Source organism: Pelophylax lessonae (genome assembly GCF_965119305.1).
Source record: "Pelophylax lessonae genome assembly, chromosome: 4".
Lineage (NCBI taxonomy): Eukaryota > Metazoa > Chordata > Amphibia > Anura > Ranidae > Pelophylax > Pelophylax lessonae.
In genome coordinates, this window is record NC_138771.1 from 595,420,376 (window position 1) to 595,445,949 (window position 25,574).

A 25,574-nucleotide genomic window follows, 5' to 3' on the forward strand; every position below is an offset into this window, starting at 1 on the left:
TAAATACATTAAATTCTATGATGGTTAATTCAGTACCTCCTATGTTGGTGAAAACATTACCTCTTATGATGGTTATTATTACTTCTGATGAAGGTGAATCCAGTACTTCCTATGATGTTGAATACATTACCTCCTATGATATTAAATGCACTACTTTCTAGTAATAGAATCATGGTAAATACACTATACAGTAAAACCTTGGATTGCGAGCATAATTTGTTCTGGAAACATGCTTGTAATCCAAAACACTCTTATATCACAGCAAATTTACCCATAAGAAATAATGGAAACTCAGATGATTTGTTCCACAACTATTTATTCATAAATCCTTCAGTTTATAGTCCATATAAAAAGATTATAGCATTGCGATAGGTTGTGTAACCATAAAATGTCCATCCACAAATAGCCGCTTCCATAAGGGGATTAGAAGCAAAATCCAGCAGGAGCTCCAGAGTATCAAAGAGAAGAGAGGCGCCTCTAAGTGTAGCAATATGGTTCCATTTAATGAAGGTTCAACATTTAGCAACTCACATGGTTGATGAATAAAACAGGCACATCTAAGTATGCAGGCATCCGGGGTAAAGCTGTCCACATAGACTATCTTCTGCACCGCCGGCTGCCAGTCTGTAATTCTGACCGGGAAGACCACCCTGCAGTAAAGCGATCTGAAAGCGAGGGGCAGCATGGAAGGGATGACGTAGATGTCGGTGCGGAGGATGGTCTATGTGGACAGTTTTAGCCTGGATGCCGGCATCCTTAGATGTGCCTGTTCCAATCATCAACCATGTGAGTTGCTAAATGTTGAACCTTCATTAAATTTAACCATATTGCTACACTTAGAGGCGCCTCTCTTCTCTTTTATACTTAGCTGTGACTTGAGGCTACTTGTATATCAAGACATCGCTTGTATATCAAGTCAAAATTTATTTGAAAATTTTGCTTGTCTTGCAAAGCGCTCTTAAACCAAGTTACTCTCAAACCAAGGTTTTACTGTATTTTATTCAGACATTTAGCTGAATTGCCAGCTGTTCTTTTATAAAGTAAGGCACTAGAACATTAGCTGCTGGAGCTCCCCAAGAATCTTATCTGGCTGAGGGTCAGAACACAATAGCACAGCAGGGAGATCGCTGTACTTATATCGAATAGTTAGTACAGAGACCTCCTCACAAGCTGCTTAGTACGAATATAAGGGCAATGAAATTTCAGGGACCATGTGGTGGTAAGTCAACATGGGCCAAATCTCCCAAGAAATGTTTTTAGCATCTTGATAAATCCATGCAAGGAATTCAGGAGGTTGTGAAGGCAATAGGACTTCTACTGGCTACTACGTATATGTACCTAATAAAAATGCTACTAATGTGTATATAATTGGTAGTGCATTCACAGCAGAACAATCCAGGCTGTACATGACTTGTGTATGGGGGTCAGAAAGTAATTCTCAATTACACAGACCTGGTGTTCAAAAGAAGACACCAAAGCATTGACCTTTCATCCTCGTTTAAAACATAGATATCTCTATTTAGCTTGTTACTCTCCAAGGAACAAATATGGTTATTATTTATTTCCACCTTTGTCTCACTGTTCTTTTATGGCACTCATAAAAAAGACCAATATCACATTGAACAGTGTCGGGACAGGGGAGTTAATACAGAGGACTCTTTTATGAGCACAATAAAGGCTTTTAAAGGAGTTTGTTTCTAAATTACTGCCTCTCTCAGTCCAGACGGAAATGCCAAAACAATAAAAGGAAAATTATTTGTCTACATCTTCAAATGGAAAACCAAAATATAATCTTATCCTGCAGTGAAATGCAGGTCAGGCAGTTATTCTGAGTGGTGCACGAGGGAGGGTTCATGAAGGCAAACAGTCGTAAAGTCATGTTTAAAAGAAGGAACATTTAATTTTACATATACTGCGGCGATCAGCCGCGGCCAGGCAAAGTGACGTATGGGTACGTCACTCGCCTGTCACTTGCTTGTGAGCCAATAGCGGGCAAAAGCGCCCGCGGAGGCGCGCGCCCGCCCCGGCTCGTTCCCTGGGAAGTCCGTGCATGTGACCGGCGTAACCGATGTCCTCCGGTCACTCGCGATCGTCCGCCGTGAAGGGAGAAAGGCAGGCGACTAATGTAAACAAGCCGCCTGTCATTCTCCCCTGTGTAGGAATAGTGATCAAACGGTTCTACTATGTAGGACCGTTGATCACTGTTCCTACACCAGTAGCCATGTCCAATCCCAGTTAGAAGCACGCCCCTAGGGACACACTTAACCCCTCGTTCCCCAATAAAGTTAACCCCTTCCCTGCCAGTGTCATTTTGCAGTAGCAGTGCATATATATAGCACTGATTACTGTAGTAATGTCACTGGTGTAGTATGGTAAGCAACGGGTTAAGTTGCTGTCTGCAAAATGTTACAATTATGTATATGTCTGGGAGCTGGGTGTGGCTGAAGTTAGTTGCATGCTGATGTGCAGTGAATAAAGAAGCAACCTGTACAGCTTGTCTGTGTTAATACACTACATTTTGGCGACGAGGATGGCTAGCTTTCTGGATTTACCGGCTATCGGACCGTTTGATGTGTCTGGAGACCACACTAGTCTCTCACAGCGCTGGGACAAGTGGAAGAAGGGATTTCAGCTCTATGTTATAGCCACAGGAGTGACTGCACCTGCTCAGAAGAGAGCCATGCTGCTGCATCTAGCTGGACCTCAAGTTCAGGACATTTTTGAAACCCTGGGAGCAACAGGGGAAGATTCAGACTATGAGACAGCCATGAATATACTGAGTGAGTACTTTGAGCCAAAGAAAAATATTCCCTATGAAAGATATAAGTTTAGACAGGCTGTGCAAGAGCCGGGAGAAACCGCAGACAGTTATGTGACTAGGCTGAAATATCTGGCAAAGTCTTGTGATTTTGGGACTGTAACTGAGGAGATAATCAGAGATCAGGTCATAGAGAAATGCACATCTGTGCACCTCAGGAGGAGATTATTGAGAGAACCTAGTCTCACACTTACTAGTCTGCAGGAGATTGCAAGAGCCATTGAACTGTCTGAGCTTCAGGCTCTGCATATTGAAACCAAGAACACTGCATCTGTCAATACAGTCTCCAAACCTACCTATAATAATAGGAATATCTGGAGTAGGAAAGAGAGTTTTCCAAAGAGGACTTTACATATCACCTGCAATAAATGTGGCAGGGCGGGACACACAAGTCAGGACTGCACTGTGGTACAGCATAAAATGTGCTATGCTTGTGGAAAGACAGGTCATTTTGCAGCTGTGTGTAGAAGTACAACCAGAGATAACAAAACCAAAGGACAATCTGCACAAGTAAATGTTATAGCTGAGGATAAAGAGAGTGCTCCTGACTGTGAATTTATATTCTCCCTGTGTTCTCTGCAAGCCGGGACATTAACCATTAAGATTGGAAATACGGATGTGTCAGTGTTGATTGACTCTGGAGCTACATGCAATGTTATGGACTTGGCTTCTTGGCACAGTCCTAATGGCAGAGAAAATCACCTTAAATTGTGTAACACCACTAAACAGATTTATACTTATGGCTCCAGTACACCACTGCAACTTAAAGGTAAATTTTATACCTCTGTTCAAACACATGAGACTGGTCCTCCATTGCAGACCGAATTCTATGTTGTAGATGGCACAGGGTCGCCTCTGCTTGGTCGTCAAACCGCAATGGCACTAGGGGTCTTACAGATTGGCCGTGATGTAGGCAGCGCAAGAGTGAATATGGTGTCTCCTGCTATTTCTGCATTGAAAGAGGAATTTAAAGATTGCTTCTCTGGGTTTGGAAAATTAAAGGATTTTCAGTTGGAGCTTCACATTGATCCACATGTAAAGCCTATTGCACAGCCAGTACGCAGACTTCCTTATAGCCTGAGATCACCTGTTGAGCACAAACTTAAGAGACGGCTGACTTGCGCCACAACTTTGGCTTATTTCAATCCTACTGCACACACCCAAGTTATTGTCGATGCTAGCCCTGTGGGGTTAGGCGCCATCTTGGTTCAGAGACAATGCACAGGCGATTACAGGCCTATTCAGTATGCAAGCAGATCCCTCACTGATGTAGAGAGACGTTATTCTCAGACCGAGAAAGAAGCTTTGGCTGTTGTTTGGGGATGTGAAAGGTTTCACACCTATCTCTACGGCCTTGATTTTGAAATCATCACAGACCACAAGCCTCTGGAAGTGATATATTCGCCACGCTCAAAACCATCCGCCAGAATTGAGAGATGGGTTCTCAGATTGTTACCATATCGCTTTACAGTGCGGTACAGACCTGGACCGACTAATGCGGCAGATGCACTTTCCAGATTGCCTCAGTCTTCTGCACCTGTTCATAACCTGGCAGAAGAGTACATTCGTTTTGTGGCTACTAACGCCATGCCTCAGGCATTGACACCGCGGGAGGTTGAAGAATTGTCATCTGTGGATCCGGAAATTGCTCGGTTGAGAAAATGTGTAAGACAAGGGGTTTGGGTGGATTGTGACCCAAGCTATCACAGAATCAAACAAGAGCTGAGTATTGCAGGACAACTAGTTCTACGTGGCAATCGTATTGTGATGCCTAAAGATTTACGGAAACGTACATTACATTTAGCCCATGAGGGCCATCAAGGCATTGTACGCACCAAACAAAGATTACGTGAGAAAGTCTGGTGGCCAGGAATTGACAAGGATGTGGAACTTTTGGTTTCTTCATGTCGAGCATGTCAGTTGGTGGGCAGCAAACCTAAACCAGAACCAGTAACTCACACTGTTCTACCTGAGGGACCATGGGAAGATTTAGCCATTGATCTGTGCGACATTCCATCTGGACACCATCTTTTAGTTGTTGTGGACTATTATTCAAGGTGGCAAGAGGTGGTAGTTCTCACTAAAGCTACATCATCAACTGTAATTGAGGGGTTGGAGAGCATTTTTGCCTCTCATGGGTTGCCTAAACGGATTGTGAGTGATAATGGTGCCCAATTTACTTCTCAGGAATTTCAGGATTATCTGAAATCAAATGCTATTGAACATCATCGTACAACTCCATACTGGCCACAGGCTAACGGGGAAGTGGAACGCCAGAATCGAACCTTGCTGAAAGCTTTGCGGATTGCTCATTTAGAGAGAAGAGACTGGAAAAAGGAACTGTGGCATTTTCTTTTGGCTTATCGCACAACTCCGCATACTGTCACTGGCGTTAGTCCTGCGGAACTTCTTTGTGGTCGCAAATTCAGGACAAAATTGCCAGACATTGGGGGTCCTCCTACAAGTCAGAAACCTTTTCGGCATATTGATGAGGGAAGGAAGATCCGGGCTGAACAGTATGCAAACCACCGCCGCCATTGTCAACCTAGTGGCCTTCAACAGGGTGATAAGGTGTTGCTTCAAAGTGATCGGTTTAACAAACTGGCTCCGTCCTTTGAACCTGAGCCTTATGTTGTAAAGGAGAAAAGAGGTACTCAAGTGGTTTTAGAGGATTTAGATGGACACACAAAAGTGCGTAATTCCTCATTTGTGAAGAAATTTATTGAGTCAGAAGGTCAAGTATCGGAAGATGGCGAACAGGCAAAGAGTAGTGATGATACTGCCAGTGATCCAGACTTCAATCCACAACCATCCACATCGGAATGGCCAAGAGAAAAACGAGCAACAAATCCACCGGCCTACCTTAAGGACTATGTGTATAGTCAGGAGTTTATAGGTTAAATTTTTAGTTGTTCATCCATGCATTTTGTTAATCTTATTAATACGTTGTGCATGTTATGTTTTATTCAAAGAGAGGAGGGAATGTAGTATGGTAAGCAACGGGTTAAGTTGCTGTCTGCAAAATGTTACAATTATGTATGTGTCTGGGAGCTGGGTGTGGCTGAAGTTAGTTGCATGCTGATGTGCAGTGAATAAAGAAGCAACCTGTACAGCTTGTCTGTGTTAATACACTACAACTGGTAACCCCAAAAGTGTCAAAAATGTCAGTCAAGGGTCCGATCTGTCCGCCACAACGTCGCAGTACCGCAAAAAAAATCGCAGTTCGTCGCCATTACGCGTTAAAAAAAAAACACCAAAAATTACAGAAATCTTTCCCTTAGTTAGTAAACGCAATAACTTTTGTGCAAACCAATCAAAATACGCTTTTTGCAATTTTTTTTACCAAACATATGTAGCATAAAACAAATTGGCCTAAAATGTTAAAAAATTTTGATTTTTAAATTTTTTTGGGTGGGAATTTCATATAAAAAAATTTGAAAAATATTGTTACTTTTGCAAAATTGACGCTTTTTTTTGTTTATAGCGCAAAAAGTAAAAATCGCACAGGTGATCAAATACCACCAAAAGAAAGCTCTGTTTGTGGGAAAAAAAGGACGTCAAATTCGTTTAAGTACAGCGTCGCACGACCGCGCAATTGTCCGTTAAAGTCACGCAGTGCCGAATCGCAAAAAAAACCCTGGTCGGAATGGGGGTAAAATCTTCCGGGGCTTAAGTGGTTAATGGAGATCACCACTTTTAAACTGGTTTTCATAACTCCAAATGGTGCTCAGACAGTTCGGTCTCTGGGAAGCTTCACTGACATACCATCTATAAGGTACCTGAAGGAGAACCGAGTATTTGGGCTTTTGGTTCTCCAGCTTTGAGTCAAGGTGTACACCGGACACAGTAACAATACCTCCAGTACCAGTTACTGGGCAAATGCATAGCTCCCAATCGTCCCTCATTGGAGAGACCCCTTTTTTGGAACCAAATCCCTGTGTCCCTCTTTCCTCCTCTATTGTTCTTCTTTTTGACTTGAAGTATAGGTCTCTGTAAAAAATATTTTATTGAACTATCAAAAGTGCTTTACGGCACTAAATCTGTTATCTACCCTTCCCATTATTACATCTGTTGTTTAAAAAAAAACTATGAAAAGTAGTGGTTAAAAAAAGAAAATTAGGGATAGACCAATAATTTTTGTGCATCAGTTTTCCTATCTGCATTGCTGGGGGCATGACAGGAACGTGTCCTTTGCCTACATACAAAGTGCTACAATTTGTTCCTCTTTCCCATCTGACAATGTTGAGAGTTTTGCAAATGGCAACCAAGAGATATGCGCTGTAAGTGGAGACCCAAAAGTGAAAGACAATCTTCCAAAAATCTCTGTGCCCAGCCATGTGCAAGAAGGCTTGCACAAGCTTCAGGATAGGCTATGGCATTAAGATTGATGGTGCTTGCAGCCAACAAGAGCTCATCATGAAATCTCCCTTCTCACCTAGTTGGCACACGCTCAAAGTTATTTTGAAGACCTGTCTCTTGAACTCGGAAAAGTTCTACCAGGACACACTATTTTTTTTTTCTAGGCATGATCTGTGTTCTCTGCTGTACGCATACTGACCTGTATCTTCTATATTGTAGAACTCTGCACTGTGCTGTACATTATATAAGTATTTCAGACAGTTTCACTGTCCACACTGTGATGTACATGTACATTTTGTACTGTAAGCCACTCCACTTTAAAGATTAGGCATAATTCACTAAATTAACACACCAGGATAAGGATCCTTTTTCTTTATCCTGAATGAAACTCCCTCAATCTACATTAAATGCTTTTAATCCTTATGCTGCTCAGTGGTGTATTTTTGTTTTGTGCTTCCCTAGGCAAGGCTAAAATTGGGCGCCCCCCACATAAATTTTACCCCACTTCTTCCTTTTTAACAAATGTGACTACCTCCAAAATTTAAGGACTACAAGTCCCAGCATGAACCCCTGAGATCTCGTGAGGGGGTTGGAGAGGGAGGGGGTGAGAGAGAGGGAGGGGTGAGAGAGAGAGGGAGGGATGAAAGAGGGTGAGAGAGAGAGGGGGGTGAGAGAGAGGGGGGTGAGAGAGAGGGGAAATGAGAGAGAGGGGTGTGAGAGAGGGAAGAGGGGGGCAACCAGTGGCCAATAGAGTCTCAGGTGGAGGGGGGGAGGATTTTTTGCTGCCCCCTGCAAAGTGCTGCCCTAGGCCTGGGCCTTGTTGGCCTAGGCCAAAATACAGCACTGATGCTGCTAGCATAAGTAAAGAGAGGGTAGAAGGTATATTATATTTACATGTTTTAACCTTTTTTTTTCATTTCTCCAGTTACTTTCTAGTTTCTGGACTTAGCAAAAATGATGTCATGCTTCCCATGAGTATTCATGGGGACTTATTTTTTTCATCTGAAGGAGGAGGGGAGGAAGGGGTTTCCTGTCTGCATGTCTGACCTAGGGGCAGACAGATTCCATGAAGTAAATACTACATGAATCATCTGCCCTTACTCAAGATGGCCACAGCTAGATATGCTTGGGGGGGGGGGGGGGGTAATGTAATGTTAGTCTTGCGAGCAAAAAATAGGTCTATCGCAGATCGAGGTATTGGGGGGGGCACAGCACTCGCTCATAAGTGTAAGATGGAATGAAATAAATAGTGTTGCGCAATACAATAGAGTAAGTAAGTGATGTTTCTCAACAAAATAAAGCACGGAGACATGGATGGATGGATGGTGCATTTGCTTTGAATATTAAAAATGAATTAGTGTTTTCAGTTTTTGGTGCTCAGATACAATTAAATTCTGCTTTAAATTGACAGTAATTTTCACCTGACTCAATGAGTTTTGAAAATCGGAAACATGGTTGAAAAAAACCCTTAGGCCTCATGCAAATCATCGATTAGAGCCATACCATGCCGAGATCAGCATATTTCTATAATGCGTACAGCCGCAGACAGGAAGTCTGTACAAATCAATGATAGGTGGACACTGTCACATGGAGTTACGGCGAGGTGAGCATCCCTGAACACAAACTGTCTGCATCCAGGGTAACACATCTGTCCCTGTATGCATATAAATACTCCATGTTCCTCCTTGCTTGGATCCAGAGTTGTATTTTTGTCAAGATAACAAAAGCAGCCAATGGGAATATCTTTAAATATGAGTTGCAATGGAGTTTCTAGCAAGTTCCCAAGGAATGGGACTCCTTCTGCTGATTGGAAAACAGTAGATTCTGAATTTCTCAATTTAACAACTGTTGAGAAAAGGTATCAGCCACACAGGATGGAAGTATCCAGTTTTATAATGCATCAGCTGAGCCATAATGGACTTGCATTAGGAAAAGAGCAGTAAAGCACAACTATTGTGTAGTACTGCAAAGCAGGAATTTAAGCCTGCCTATGGTACGGGGGATAGACTCAGCTGGTATTGGCTTATCCATACTGTGTGCAGTGCACAGATTGGCCTCAAGAGGGATAGGGCTGAAAGTGCCCTCACTATAAACATTGTGGGTGCGCTCTGCATCGGGTACCATCACTTATAGGGTGCCTTGGTGCAATAGTCAGAGTGGAAGCAGTGTGCCGTACTGGAACAATCTCGGTGTTCTAGCACCTAGTACTGAAAAAAGCTCCTGTCCAGCAACCAACTGGAAACAGGCAGAGGGAGATGTGTGCGGGCAGCTCTGTACATAGTGGCATCCTATTGGACACCTCACAGCTCAATCATCAGAGCTGATGCAGTGCATAAGAGCACTGTGTGGAGCCAGTGCCCTTCTCCCTCTGGAGTCTTTTCCCAGTTTTAGATTACCCCACATTTTAGGCAGCCTTTTTTCAACCAGGGTTCCCAGGCACTCTTGGGTGCCTTTGGGTTTCTTCAGGGGTACCTTGGCAAAAATGCCAAGAAATTATATACAAGCCAGCAAGTAGATGAAGCCTGCCCCATATGGAAGAAAAATGTATTTCCAATATATTTAGAGGAAAAATATTTTTAAATATATTGAATATGGCCAAAATTGTAGCATTTCAAATATATTTCCAATATATTTGCACTAAAATTGTAGCATTGCAAATATATTTCCAATATATTTGGGAAAAATTAAAAATGTTTATTTTTTTTTAAATATATTTTTAATATATTTTTCTTCCATGTGGGTGCCTTTGGCCCCTTTCACATGGTCTGGTCCTGGTTTTGCTCAGCAGGCTGATCCCCTGCTGAGCTGAGCTGGGTGGCCAGATGACAGGTCCAGGTCCGCTCCATTTATGCAGAGCAATCATGGACACAACCAGCTTTGTTCTATGGGAAGCTGGATATAAACAGACAAGCTGTTGGTTTACACCCAAATGCCATCCGATTCGATCTGGCCAGACGGAGGGGTACAGATACCCTTCCGATTTTTTTTGCCATATCGGATCGGAAGTCAGGTTTAAATGGACACAAATCCGTTTACCTCTTACTCTCCACCAAAAAGGTAGGTCTAATCGGGTCCAGCTAAAAAATGGACAGCCAAACCCGATCTGACCTCTAGTGTGAAATGGGCCTTTTAATTACACAAAGCCACATGTTTTCATTTTGCAACATTACAACCTTCCAGCTACCGGCATCCTAACAGTCAATGATGTTGGTTGATAAGGAGGACATTTGGCATCTGCACAGCACCCTTGTTTTCCCCCTCTCCTGCCCCTCTTTGTTAGCACTGGTGGGGTCACATTAGTGTGAGGGAGGAGAATAAAAATATTGAAAAACTAGTTAGTAACAGTTTACGAAGGTGTATTTTCTTTGGAAGAATAAATCACCTCTAACATTGGGTGTCCTATGTGTGTGGATGCTGCTGCGTTATGGAAAAATGATTAGCTTCCTTTTTTTTACATTTTGGAATGGAGTGCCTCAAGATTGTACAGAATTTTAAAGGGTGTGTTGACTGAAAAGAGGTTGAGGAACACTGATGTAAGGAGAAAACGGAATTTTTGTAAAATCTTACCTGTAAAATTCCTTTCTCTGAGTCCTCCGACAGTCGCCGCCTCTTCATATTCGTCACATATGGGGTATTAGACTTTGCTCCGAAGGAGTAGCTAGGCAACAGAATATGTTAACAATAAAGCTTTAACATATCCCACCCTCAAGGGGTGGTCCCCTCAGTCAATACCCTCCTACTTCCTGCAACCATATCTCAGTTTTAGTGGAATAGCAGTAGAGTATACATTCAAACCCCAAAAGAGGGGCGGGGGCGGCGACTGTCGGAGGACTCAGAGAAAGGAATTTTACAGGTAAGATTTTACAAAAATTCCGTTTTCTCTTACGTCCTCCGACAGTCGCCGCCTCTTCATATTCGTCACATATGGGGACGTCCCAAAGCAGTGCAAACATGAGGGGTGGGAAACGCATCCGCGCCGAAAGGCAACGCAGTCTCCACATCAAAGAAAAGGAACCTTACCAAAGGAAGGAAACCAGCTGGGCAACAGCAAAAATAAGTGCTCAACAGGAGCAACAACCCAGGAGAAGACAAAAAACCAGGGGATACAAAACTTATCCCAACAGCCAGGAGTCCCCAACAAGGGACCCTAGGGAACAGCCGCACAAGAACCTTGCGGCCAAAGGAAGCATCCGCCGATGCCTGAACATCTACTTTGTAGAATTTTGTGAAAGTGTGTACGGTCGACCAAGTCGCCGCCTTACACACCTGGGCTACAGAAGCCCCATGACGACAGGCCCAAGACGTACTCAGAGATCTAGTAGAGTGCGCCTTCACAGGCACAGGGGGAACCTTCCCCTGCAAGGCATAGGCCTGTTCAATGGTCTGCCTGATCCATTTGGCAATGGTAGAGGCGGAAGCCGCCATGCCCTTCCGAGGACCCTCTGGAAGAACAAACAAGGAGTCCGTCTTTCGAAAAGACTCAGTCGATTTAAGGTAAACCCTAATCGCCCGAACAACATCCAGAGAATGCAATCTCACCTCCTTTGGATGTTTAGGCTTCGTGCACAACGAAGGCAAAACAATATCCTCGTTAAGATGGAATTCCGAAACTCGTTTCGGCAGAAAAGAAGGATTAGGTCGCAAGACCACCTTATCCAAATGAACAACCAGGTACGGAGACTTGCAGGACAAAGCCGCCAGTTCCGACACTCTGCGAGCCGAAGTGATCGCCACCAAAAAGGCGACCTTTTTGGACAACATAGACAACGAGATCTCCCTGATCTGTTCAAAAGGAGCACGTTGTAACACAGATAGGACTAGATTCAAGTCCCAAGGGGGCAAAGGATCCCTCCTAGGAGGAACCAGATGCCGCACACCCTGAATAAAAGTGCCAACCAAGGAGTTGGAAGCCACGGGACGTTGAAACAGAACGGCCAGCGCAGACACCTGACCCTTTATCGTAGCCAGCGCCAAACGCTGATCGACACCCGTCTGAAGGAAAGACAGCACACGGGAAACCGAGTACATGCGGGGGGAAAACCCCCTGGACTCACACCAGGCAAAATAGGCCTTCCAAGTACGGTAATAAACCTTTCCCGAGGAAGACTTCCTCGCGTTGATCAAGGTATGAACAACCTCTGGAGAGAGACCCTTCTCCTTCAGGACCTCGGTCTCAACAGCCAGGCCGTCAAAGCCAGCGACTGTAAAGCAGGATGGTAAATCGGTCCTTGAGACAGTAGATCGTCCCGAAGAGGCAGACGCCAGGGGGCGTCGACCGCCAGATTCACGAGGTCTGCGTACCAGGACCGGCGAGGCCAGACCGGTGCCACAAGAATCACCGTGCTGCGTTCCGAGTGTAACCTGCGAAGGAACCGGGACAGCAACTGAATCGGTGGAAACGCGTACATCAGCCTGTACTGATGCCACGGGGCCACTAACGCGTCCGACGCGTCTGCCCGAGGGTCGCGCGTCCTTGCCACGAACCTCTTCACCTTGTAGTTGAGGCGAGACGCGAACAGGTCCACATCTGGAAGACCCCACTTCGCGCACAACATCTGGAAGACAGCCGGATGGAGAGACCATTCCCCCTGATCCAGGGTCTGGCGACTCAGATAGTCCGCCTGCCAGTTCCCCACTCCCGGAATGTGAACCGCCGTTATTGCCGGGACATGAGTCTCGGCCCAAGACAGAATGTCGGCCACTTCTCGAGCCGCTCGGGCACTCCTGGTGCCCCCTTGGTGGTTGATGTAGGCCACCGCCGTGGCATTGTCCGTCTGCACCCGAACCGGGCAGCCCTGCAGCCGGTCCGTCCAGCAATGAAGACAGAGCCTTATCGCACGCAATTCCAGAATGTTGATCGGGAGGGAAGACTCCCCCTCCGACCAGGTCCCCTGGGCGGACAGAACGCCCAGAACACCACCCCAGCCCGACAGGCTGGCATCCGTGGTGATTATCGTCCATGAGATCGGACGAAACGACTTGCCCCCGGACACCAACGGGGACTGGAGCCACCACAGAAGGTTTTCCCTGGTGCGATGACTCAACGAGATCTGAAGATCCAGAGATTGAGGTCGCCCGTCCCACTTGGACAAGATCTCCGCCTGGAGACCCCGCGTGTGAAACTGCGCGAAAGGAATCGCCTCGAAAGCCGAGACCATCAATCCCAGACATCTCATACACGTTCGCAGAGACGAGTTCGGAACGTCCCTGAGGGACCTGACTTCCACCTGAAGAGTCCTGAGTTTGTCTTCCGGCAGGAAGACCTTCGCCTGCACCGAGTCCAGTATCATTCCCAGATAGGGAAGACGAACCGACGGACTCAGCGTCGACTTTGGAACATTTATCGTCCAACCGAACTCCTGCAGAGTTTGCATCGTGACAGACAGGTCCTTCTCCAGACCCTGACTGGTCGCAGACCGAATCAGAATGTCGTCCAGATACCCCAGGACAGAAATGCCCTGGGCTCTCAATAATGCCAGAACCGGTGCCAGCACCTTGGTGAAGACCCGCGGAGCCGAGGCGAGCCCAAAGGGCAACGCCACGAACTGGTAGTGATCCTCCGCAATGGCAAATCGAAGGTATCTCTGATGACCCTCGAATATGGGGATGTGAAGATACGCATCCTTCAAATCGATGGAGGCCATGAATTCCCCCGGAACCAGGGCAGCCACCACCGAGCGCAGGGATTCCATGCGGAACTTGCGAACCCGCACAGAGCGGTTCAGAGCTTTCAAGTCCAGAATTGGACGAACCTTGCCCTCCTTTCTGGGCACGGTGAACAGATTGGAATAAAACCCCCGAAATCTGTCCCGACGAGGCACCGGAACCACCACTCCCTGAGCCCTCAGGTCCCGCACCGCCAGGTGCAGATCCCGCAGGCGCTCTGGAGACAGTTGTAGATTTGAGGGAAAAAATCTGCTCTCTGGCCGAGAGAGAAACTCGATCTTGTAACCAGATCGAACGATTTCCAGAACCCATCTGTCCCGCACACGGGCCAACCAGGGCTGAAGAAAACCGAGCAAGCGTCCCCCCACCCCAAAACTGGGTGAGGGCGCCCCTTCAGGCCGAACTGTTATGGGCCGCAGGTCCGGATTGGCCGGACTTCTGTTTCCCAGACCAGGGTTTCTTCTGAGAGCCCTGGCCCTTGAACGGTTTGCCCTTGTAGTGCGGCCGAAAGGCACGAAAGGACCCCTGAGGGGGCCGAAAATTTGCATGCTTCTTCCCAGAAGCCCCCTTAGCCTTGGGGAAATGGGGCAAGAGAGTGCTCTTACCCCCGGTGATCCCCTTAATCAACACATCCAGAGACTCCCCAAAAAGGCGAGACCCATCATAAGGCAGATTGGCTAAGGTTTTACGTGAAGATTGGTCCACCGACCAACATTTCAACCAAACCAGGCGGCGAGACAACACCGCCACGCTGTGCACACGTGCAGCCAACGGAATCAGGTCCAGGTCCGCATCACACAGATACATGACACCCTGGTGGATCTGATCCACCATGTCCAGGGTCGCCGCCGAGGCCGAATCGGCCACTAGGACGCGCCTAAGCATCTGCGTCCAACTTGCGATCGCCTGGGCCGCCATGAGAGAAGCAAATAGAGCTTTAAGCATAGAACCCGTAACAGAATAAGTATGACGGGCAAGAGACTCCAGTCTCCTATCCGTGGCATCACGGAAAACAGGGGATCCCTCTGCAGGAATCGCAGTGGCTTTGTTCAAAACCGCAATTGCATGATCCACTGGTGGAGGCACACACCACCGTTCATCAGTGGCAGGGGAGAAGGGATAACGCAGCTTGAATTTACTTGGTACCGCAAAAGGTTTGCGCAGATCGCGCCATTGATCCTTTACCGCGCGCTGAAAATCAGCATTGCAGGGAAAAACCTGCGGCGTCCTGCGTTTTCTCTGCGTCCCATAAGCCGCCAAGGCAGCGGGGGGACACACTTCGTCCTGCAAACGTAGCGTCTGCTTAATGGAAGCAATCAACTCATCCATGATTGCAAGCTCTTCAGGCGAGCCAGGGGGAGAATTATCAACCCCCTCAACCTCAGCCTCTACCTCAGACCCCACCAGATCAAGAGAGGAGCGGGACCCCGATAGGGAGGTCCCTGCCAGAACAGCCCCATCACCTTCACCCTCAGAATCGGAGGACAGAGTAACTCTGGGCCGTTTAGTAGATTGAGCAGCCACCAGCATTTGCACCTGGGCAGCAAGGCCAGCCACAATAGTGGCTAAATCCCCCCCTGGGGGGGAAACAGCGGTCCCCTGGCTTTCCACCAATACTGTGGGAAACTTGCCCTCCTGAGAATCCATTGCCCCTGTACGCCAGACAACCAAGGGTTAACTGCCCCCTTTCAGCAAGCGCGGTAAGCGCAGCCCACCGCACACACTCAGGCACAATGAGACCCCCACAGGGAATATACAGACTGAATACAGGCAATGGACAACAGGAATAGAAGGATAAAACCTGAGGAGACCCCGCTGCTGCTGCTGCCTCGACCGGTGTTCCAGGAAAAAGGAAGTGATGCTGCCAGGGCGCTCTATGTAAGCCTATGGAGGCTACAAGAAAATGGCCGCCGTGCATGTAAACCATGCGGCCGGAGCGGGCGCCGGTAAAATGGCGTCGTTTGGCGCCGAAACCGCCGCTCCACAGTGCATAAAAACACACACAATTTCATCCCATTATATGGATACATGTTAGATCGCCGCAGCGATCGCTGTATATGCCCCAACATGCCATTAAAAACATGCCCCACAGCACACAGCTTCCCACACTGCCCAGCCTGACACACACAGTGTCATACAGCTCCCCCCCCCCCTTGCAGCCCACAGCATGCAGCCGAGAGATAGGGAGACAAGCAGTGTGATTTAAAGGCAGGTTACACAGTCCCAGACTGAGACCCCCCCCAGACAGACAGGTCCCCACATAGACACACTTACCTCATATGGCGTGGGGAACCCGCACAGGCGAACAAGCCGCTGCACATGAGGCAGGGAGAGTCGCAATTCAAGACGCACACAATGGCGGTTAAGAAACCGCACAGCGTCCGGTGAGGTAGCCACCTCACCAAACATCCCTGCACCGAACAGGGATGGGTCGTTCACCGTGCCAGGAGCGTTACCTGGCTGAACGCTCGATGGCAGACTGGGAAGCCACTGACCCACGACCTGCGATCAGGGGGATCAGCCCGAGACCCAGTCCGCATGATCCTCTTCGTCCGAAGAACTAACTAATGCTGACAAAAACAACAGCTAAGTAAAGGTAGAGAAAAAACTCAAATAAAATATTAAAAAGAAGAAAGAGTCTGGGACAAAAAGTCCCAGCACAGAGAGAGCCAGCCACTCCTGACAAGCTAGACATTAAAACTGAGATATGGTTGCAGGAAGTAGGAGGGTATTGACTGAGGGGACCACCCCTTGAGGGTGGGATATGTTAAAGCTTTATTGTTAACATATTCTGTTGCCTAGCTACTCCTTCGGAGCAAAGTCTAATACCCCATATGTGACGAATATGAAGAGGCGGCGACTGTCGGAGGACGTAAGAGAAATGATGTCTGCCGCCATCATACATATCCATATGCTTGCACATCCCTAAAGGACAATGTTGTTTAACTAGAATTCCAAATAAAGATGTTCCCTGTAACATAGCAAATAAATACCTTTTCTTCTGACCAACGGGATTCTGTTAAAGAGAAACTGTCCCCCAAGGTCTTTTCAGAAGCCAACACTACCATATTGTGTCCCCCCACAGTGCTTAGTGGTTCCTCTTTTCTTATCTCCATGTCACTACAGGACACACTGAGATTAATTTACTAAAGCTGGAGCACTCAGAATCTGGTGCAGCTGTACCAATCAGCTTCTAATTTCAGTTTGCTCAATTAGGCTTTGACAATATAACCTGGAAGCTGATTGGTTTCTATGCAGAGCTGCATCAGAGCAGTAAAGTCAGAGCAGCCAGGCAAAGAGCATCCATAGAAAGAAGTCAGCAATGGCAGCCCCCATATGAAATGACAGGTTTCCTTTAAATCACCATGTTCACACCATCATTGTGATGGATATTAATAACGGCAAAGCTTTCGCAGGCTGTCCCTCTTGGGATCAGGCCATTGACTCATCAGCAGCCCCAAGGATTCCTCCTATCTGCTTTAATATGATTAATCTCTAGCAATTTGGCGGCCACCAATAGAAGCACCTCGGAGATTTCATAGTGTGGGACTATGACACATGATCGCAAGAGGCCTTTGAACACTTTCCTCCCAGCATCTGATGAAATGGTCTTCATTCTGTTACTTGACATCTGGAAAGGCTCCATTGATCGCGCTTCTACTCTGTTTCCCAGTCCTGACAGGGAGCTGGTGACGGGGGTATACGGTGCCCTTAATAATTAATGACTAAGGTTCAGAATAACTAATTTCTGATCAATGGGAGAAATGACAAAGGACAACGCTGACATGTGCAATATTTCTTTATAAACAAGTATTTTAGCTCGGCTTAACTCCTCCAATCCTGCGAGGGTGGCTGGAAATTCAATGCACGTGTTAGTTACTGCTGATAGCACATTATGTTCCAGTCATTCACTGCTGCTGGCAGACCAGATTTCACTGCTTTTATTTATTGATTTGTGTTAATTTTTACCCTGAGGCATACATATGTGCCATACGTATTGAGTCTTTTCATACCTCCCAGGTATTTAATTGTACAGTCAATTTACAGTCTACACAAATACCAATCACTAAAAGTTCATAAAAGCTTTAAAGCCCAACTCTGGCTAACTTAAACATTTTCCATCTCAGCTGGACAGCACTTGGACTACAAAGGTTATTTGCTCAGTTTGGTCTAGGGGACATAGAAAAGTAGATCTATTACCCGATCCTCTTCTCCTCTGCGCTGCTAGACTGGTCCCTGCAGTGTCTTCTCCTGCATGCTCCAATAGTCTAAGGCCCTGACTTCATTAAGACCAGTGCTGGGCCAATGGGGGAGAGCCAACTGCTGGGGGAATGAGGATCAGGTAAATTAACCACTTCAGCCCCGAAAGGTTTACCCCCCTTCATGACCAGGCCATTTTTTGCGAAATGGCACTCCGTTACTTTAACTGACAATTGCACGGTCGTGTGAGACACTGTCAGGACTGCTGTTAGAAATCACAGGGCCCCGTATAGCCTACCTGGCAGGCCAACCCCCCCGAATTTATGAAGACAATATTTTCACTATAAATACACTAAAATCATTATTAGCAGGCACACAAACATAACAGAGAACCTGTGTAAATTAGCCCTTTTTTAATTGTTTTTTTAATTTTTTTTTTTTAAATGTATAACTTTTTTTTTATTCAAATATTAAAAAATGTTTACAATTATTTTATTTTACAATTTGTAAAAATGTTTACAGGAAAGGGAAGCTAGCAGCACTGCGGTGGTGGTGGTGGGGGGCACAGTGAAACGGGCGCACATGGGAAGGGGGGGTCAGAAGCAGGCAGAACAGGGAGAGGGATCGGTGTGGGATAAGCAATTACAGGAATGATGCCCTGTGTCTTTGTCTCTCCCTACAGCAGATTAAAGCTGGCAGGAGAAATTTTCTTTCAGCTGCTGCAGAGGGCCTCCTTTTGTTGTTGCCCCTCTGCACGACCGCATGATTCCCCGTGCTGTTGGGGCCCCCCCTTGTGCCCGGGCCCCCTTCAGGAGGACTGGTGGTCCCCCCCCTATCAGCGGCCCTGCACACAGCCATTAAAGTCTAAACTGCTGGCAACAAAAGTGAGCACACCCCTAAGTGAAAATGTCCAAATTGGACCCAATGGTGGCCACAATATTTTGTGTGGCCACCATTATTTTCCAGCACTGCCCTAACCCTCTTGGGCATGGAGTTCACCAGAGCTCCACAGGTTGCCACTGGAATCCTCTTCCACTCCATGACGAAATCACGGAGCTGGTGGATGTTAGAGACCTTGTGCTCCTCCACCTTCCATTTTAGGATGTCCCACAGATGCTCAATAGGGTTTAGGTCTAGAGACATGCTTGGCCAGTCCATCACCTTTACCCTCAGCTTCTTTAGCAAGGTAGCGTATGTCTTGGAGGTGTGTTTGGGGTCACTATCATGTTGGAATACTGCCATGTGGCCCAGTCTTCCAAGGGAGGGGATCATCATCTGCTTCAGTATGTCACAGTACATGTTGGCATTTATGGTTCTCTCAATGAACTGTAGCTCCCCAGTGCCGGCAGCACTCATGCAGCCCCGGCCAATGACATTCCCACCACCATGCTTGACAGTAGGCAAGACACACTTGTCTTTGTACTCCTCACCTGATTGTTGCCACACACGCTTGAAACCATCTGAACCAAATAAGTTTATCTTAGTCCGATCAGACCACAGGACATGGTTCCAGTAATCCATGTCCTTAGTCTGCTTGTCTTCAGCAAACTGTTTGTGGGCTTTCTTGTGCATCATCTTTAGAAGAGGCTTCCTTCTGGGATGACAGCCATGCAGACCAATTTGATGCAGTGTGCGGCGTATGGTCTGAGCACTGACAGGCTGACCCCCCACCCCTCCAACCTCTGCAGCAATGCTGGCAGCACTCATAGGTCTATTTCCCAAAGACAACCTCTGAATATGACGCTGAGCATGTGCACTCAACTTCCTTGGTCGACCATGGCGAGGCCTGTTCTGAGTGGAATCTGTCCTTTTCAACCACTGTATGGTCTTGGCCACCGTGCTGCAGCTCAGTTTCAGGGTCTTGGCAAACTTCTTATAACCTACACCTTCTTTATGTAGAGCAACAATTCTTTTTTTTTTTTTTCAGATCCTCAGAGAGTTTTTTGCCATGAGGTGCCATATTGAACTTCCAGAGACCAGTATGAGGGCGTGAGATTGATAACACCAAATTTAACACACCTGCTCCCCATTCACACCTGAGACCTTTTAACACTAACAAGTCACATGACACCGGGGAAGGAAAATGGCTAAATGGGCCCAATGTGGACATTGTCACTTAGGGGTGTACTCACTTTTGTTGCCAGCAGTTTAGACATTAATGGCTGTGTGTTGAGTTATTTTGAGGGGACAGCAAATTTACACTGCTATACAAGCTGTACACTCACTACTTTACATTGTAGCAAAGTGTCATTTCAGTGTTGTCACATTATAAGATATAATAAAATATTTTCAAAAATGTGAAGGGTGTACTAACTTTTGTGCGATACTGTATTTGTCGTATATACATCTTTATTTCCAAAATATATCTATTTTTAATCATATTTGAATATATCTCTAGTAAAATGAATGGTAATATTGTACTGTAATACTTGATATTTACAGTGCAGCTATTTTATTTTCTTGTTTTACTCCCTGTTTCCAGTAACATTGAATGCCCTGCTACTGACAGTCTGCAAGCCAAAGTGATGGTATTTGATCACAATATGTATTCTGCTACATATTTTTGGTTAATAAAATCCCAATAATCGTATATTGATTGGTTTGTGCAAAAGTTATAGTGTCTACAAACTATGCGATTTATACTGGAATTTTTAATTAATGTTTTTTATATCTTCCAATCTTTTTCTATTTGTTTTACATCATAACAAAAGCCAAAATACAATAGGAAAGTTTAACCACTTGCCGACCGCCGCACGACTATCTACGTCGGCGGTCAGCCCCTCACAGGCAAACTAACGTAGGGCTACGTTGTTTGCTTGTGAGGGTCTAGGGAGCGAGCGCGCGCCCCCCGGGGCGCGCTCCCGCTCCCGCGTGGTCACGGACCCCCCCGCGCGTGTGACCAGCGGACCCGATGTCCGCCGGTCACTCGGCGATCGGCGGGGGAGAGGGAGAATGTCAGGCAGCTTGTGTAAACAAACTGCCTGTCATTCTCCTCGCTGCAAAGACACTGATAAAACGGATCTGGTATGTAGATCCGTTGATCAGTGTCCTTACAGCTAGAGCCACAGCCAATCACAGTAGAAACCACGCCCCTAGGGACACACACAGCCCCTCCCTTCCAAATAAAGTTAACCCCTTCACTACCAGTGTATTTTTACAGTAACAGTGCATATGTATAGCACTGATTACTGTAGAAATGTCACTGGTAACCCCAAAAGTGTCAAAAATGTCAGTCAAGGGTCCGATCTGTCCGCCGCAATGTCGCAGTACCGCAAAAAAAAAATCGCAGATCGCCGCCATTACGCGTTAAAAAAAAAAACAACAAAAATGACAAAAATCTTTCCCTTTGTTAGTAAACGCGATAACTTTTGCGCAAACCAATCAAAATACGCTTTTTGCGATTTTTTTTACCAAACATGGGTAGCATAAAATAAATTGGCCGAAAATTTTTAAAAATTTTGATTTTTACATTTTTTTTTGGGGGAATTTCATATAAAAAAATGTGAAAAATATTGCTATTTTTGCAAAATTGACGCTCTTTTTTTGTTTATAGCGCGTGATCAAAAAATCGCACAGGTGATCAAATACCACCAAAAGAAAGCTCTGTTTGTGGGAAAAAAAGGACGTCAAATTCGTTTAGGTACAGCGTCGCACGACCGCGCAATTGTGCGTTAAATTCACGCAGTGCCGAATCGCAAAATACCCCCTGGTCGGAATGGGGGTAAAATCTTCCGGGGCTTAAGTGGTTAACCAAGGTGATACAGATTAGCAATTAAGGGGGGCATACAGCTTGCATACAGACAGGCTATCAAAAAAGGAGAAAAAATATTGGGAGGACCATGAGAATGACTTTTGCACTTCTGTGGATCGTGAGGATAGAAGTAACTGTCCATAACCTTAGAAAGGTATAAGAGAATTATGACTCCAAGTCCAATGAAAAACACATTAACAAGAATGGCCCCGATAGTAGGGAGGAAGTAAGTCATAAAAGATTTGGGAGAGGTCGCCTTATGTGGATTCATAAGAAAGCTGAAGAAGGCCCCCCAAAAGCTATCAGTCCTTGGTATCAAAAAAATATATATAACACGTTAACACTTATAACAAGAAGTAATGGGTTTTGAGAGTAGAGAAAGAAATGAAAAGTAGTGTCAAGGAAAGGGGTGAAAGAAGGAGAAGCTTGGTAGATAGAAAGAGGGTGAGGAAGATTTCTACGAGCTGGTGCTAGACATCCACTAGCTAGAGTAATAAGTAAACGTAGAGGGAAGAATAGGGAATTAATTGGGTTTTTTTATACTTGTAATGACAGAGATTAGCGACTTATAGCAGGATTGCGATATTGCGGCGAACAGTCTGACACTAACTGACACTTTTCAAACTTTGTGGGAACCAATGACACTAATACAGTGATCATTGCTAACAAATATGCACTGTCACTGTACTAATGACACTGGTTGGGAAGGGAGAAAACATCTAGGACGATCAAAGGGTTAAATGTGTGCCTGTGCACAAACTATATATCCACTATGAAGGGCACACAGATAGGGACATAAAAACAGCACCATAAAATGTATATAATCAATACAAATACTGAAAATTCCTCATTCTAAAAAAATGAATAAGCCAGTCTTCAGTTTTAGTAAGTAAAGCCCAGCAAAATTCCATTCAGTGAATAGATGTTTGGGAGGAATGAAATGGAAGTAGATGTAGAAATCCCGCTCCCAGAGTAAATTCCGGGCCCTCTGATAGTTCCACCACCGTGCTCCACACACCCAAAGCGCTTACCAGGGCCAGTGGACCCTAATGTGATTGAGTGGTCAAACGAGCAAGCGATGAGGATCTCATAGAGCCAGCAGCTAGGCAGCAATCATCCGTCTCGTCACAACCCCCAATGGAAATAGAAGCCGGTGGAAAGGTTGCTCAGAAGTCTCCACCAATGATCATCTCCCATACATGTACACCTCCAAAGGAAGGGAAGCTCACATAGTGTAATATGTAATGGACTTTATTGAAAACTGCAGGACAACTACTCACATGTCAGCAGTAAAAGAAAGACAAATCAAAATGGCCGCGGCGTGTGCATGCTTGCGTGCGTCTTGACGTGACTGATGCGTTTCGTCATCAAAGGACGTTCTCGCGAACACGTCAGGCACATCACGACGCACGCAAGCACGTCAGTTATCCTGGACCTCTGGGTTCAGCTCCACACTTCTGGCTCACCAGGCCGACTGCCTGTGACCATACTCCAACCACTGCAGAAGAGGAGGCAGCCGCCACCCTCCTTACGGGACTCTGCTCAATAGCCATAGACCCCGAGCACATGTGCTCCTGGCTTTTATACCACACCCCAGAATGCACAGCAGTCTGTGCCAATCACTGAAGCTGTATCAAAACCTGTATATCCATTGGCCTGGTGTCAAGGATACCACATGCAGGCATCCAGCAAGGGTGATCAGATCAGTTGGCTGCACCAAGGAATCAGGACCCAGATGGATAAAGATGTAAATAAGTTTATTAAGCAAAATGACACACTCCAATACCAACACCAGTGACCATAAACAAGTAAACAAAATATAAATGATAACAGTACAAAACCCCAATAGAACCTAACAAACTATATACAAAGGGATGGAGCAAACAATAGCAGGACAGGACAGGGACAGGAGACAAGGAAAGCAGGGAGCCAGGTACAGGAAGCAGGATGCAGGGAACAGGACTCAGGATCAGGATACAGGTTTCAGGATACAGGTTTCAGGATACAGGTTCAGACAGGGACACGGCTAGCAGAGAAAATACTGAAGCACTGAGCCTCAGTGAAGGGCGGGCTTATATTCCCTCAGCAGTCCTCCTCAGGTGCAGCTTAATTAAAAGAACAGTCCAGCTGCTGGGAGACACCCGCTGGTGGGCCCTGGAACTGCGCCCCTCAGTTCCAGGAACAGTGCCACCAGCAGGTGACCCATGTAATGACACAGATCCTGACAGTTCCCCCCCTTTAAGGAGCGGCCTCCGGACGCTCCATTGTGCTTCTACCCCAAAAGTCCAAAAAGGTCTCCCCTCCATGTCTGCGGGTCTTCTAGCACTCTCTAGGCCAAAGTCCTTTAACTTGCCGGAAGGCGTGCCACCAGAGTCCAGCAATTGATCATGCGCCCCACCACCAGGGTCTGGAAGCCGTCTTGGCACCCCACAGGTCAAGTTCCTGAAGAGGCGTAACATTAGGGATACACCTGCCCTCATTGCAACACATGTCCCAACACTGGGACTGAAGGCAAGCTGGACATCAAGCAGGGGAGCGCCAGCGGCATGCAGGATATCCGGCAGTGGCACACCAGGCTGGGCAACAGACAGTGGCACATCAAACTGGGCGGCAGACCGTGGCTCAGCAGGCACTGGATCAGCAAACACTGGGTCAGCAGGCACCGGAACAGCAAGCACTGGGTCAGCGGGCACTGGAACAGCAAGCACTGGGTCAGCAGGCAAAGGATCAGCAGGCACAGGATCAGCAGGCACAGGATCAGCAGGCACAGGATCAGCGGGCACAGGATCAGCAGGCACAGTATTGGTCACCAGAACAGCGGGCACGGGATCAGCTGGCACCGGATCAGCGGGCTGAGTAAGAGACACCGGATCAGCAGGCACTGGGTCAGCGGGCACTGGAACAGCAAGCACTGGGTCAGCAGACTGGGTAGTGGTCACCAGAACAGCGGGCACCAGAACAGCGGGCACTGGATCAGCAGGCTCAGTAGGAGGCACCGGATCAGCGGGCACTGGACCAGCAGGCATTAGAACAGCAGGCACTGGATCAGCAGGCTCAGTAGGAGGCACCGGATCAGTGGGCACTGGATCAGCAGGCTCAGTAGAAGGCACCAGATCAGCGGGCAATGAAACAGCAGGCACTGGATCAGCAGGCTCAGTAGGAGGCACCGGATCAGTGGGCACTGGAACAACAGGCATCAGAACAGCGGGCACTGGATCAGCAGGCTCAGTAGAAGGCACCGGATCAAAGGGCACTGGATCAGCAGGCTCAGTAGGAGGCACTGGATCAGAGGGCACCGGAATAGAAGGCACTGGATCAGCAGGCTCAGTAGGAGGCACCGGATCAGTGGGCACTGGATCAGCGGGCACTGGAACAACAGGCATCAGAACAGCGAGCACTGGATCAGCAGGCTCAGTAGGAGGCACCGGATCAGTGGGCACTGGATCAACAGGCTCATTAAGAGGCACCAGATCAGCGGGCACTGGATCAGCAGGCATCAGAACAGCAGGTACTGGATCAGCAGGCTCAGTCGGAGGCACCAGACAAGCGGGCACTGTAACAGCAGGCATCAGAACAGTGGGCACTGGATCAGCAGGCTCAGTAGGAGGCACCGGATCAGTGGGCACTGGAACAACAGGCGTCAGAACAGCAGGCACTGGATCAGCAGGCTCAGTAGAAGGTACCGGATCAGTGGGCACTGGGTCAGCAGGCTCAGTAGGAGGCACTGGATCAGCGGGCACCGGAACAGCAGGCATCAGAACAGTGGGCACTGGATCAGCA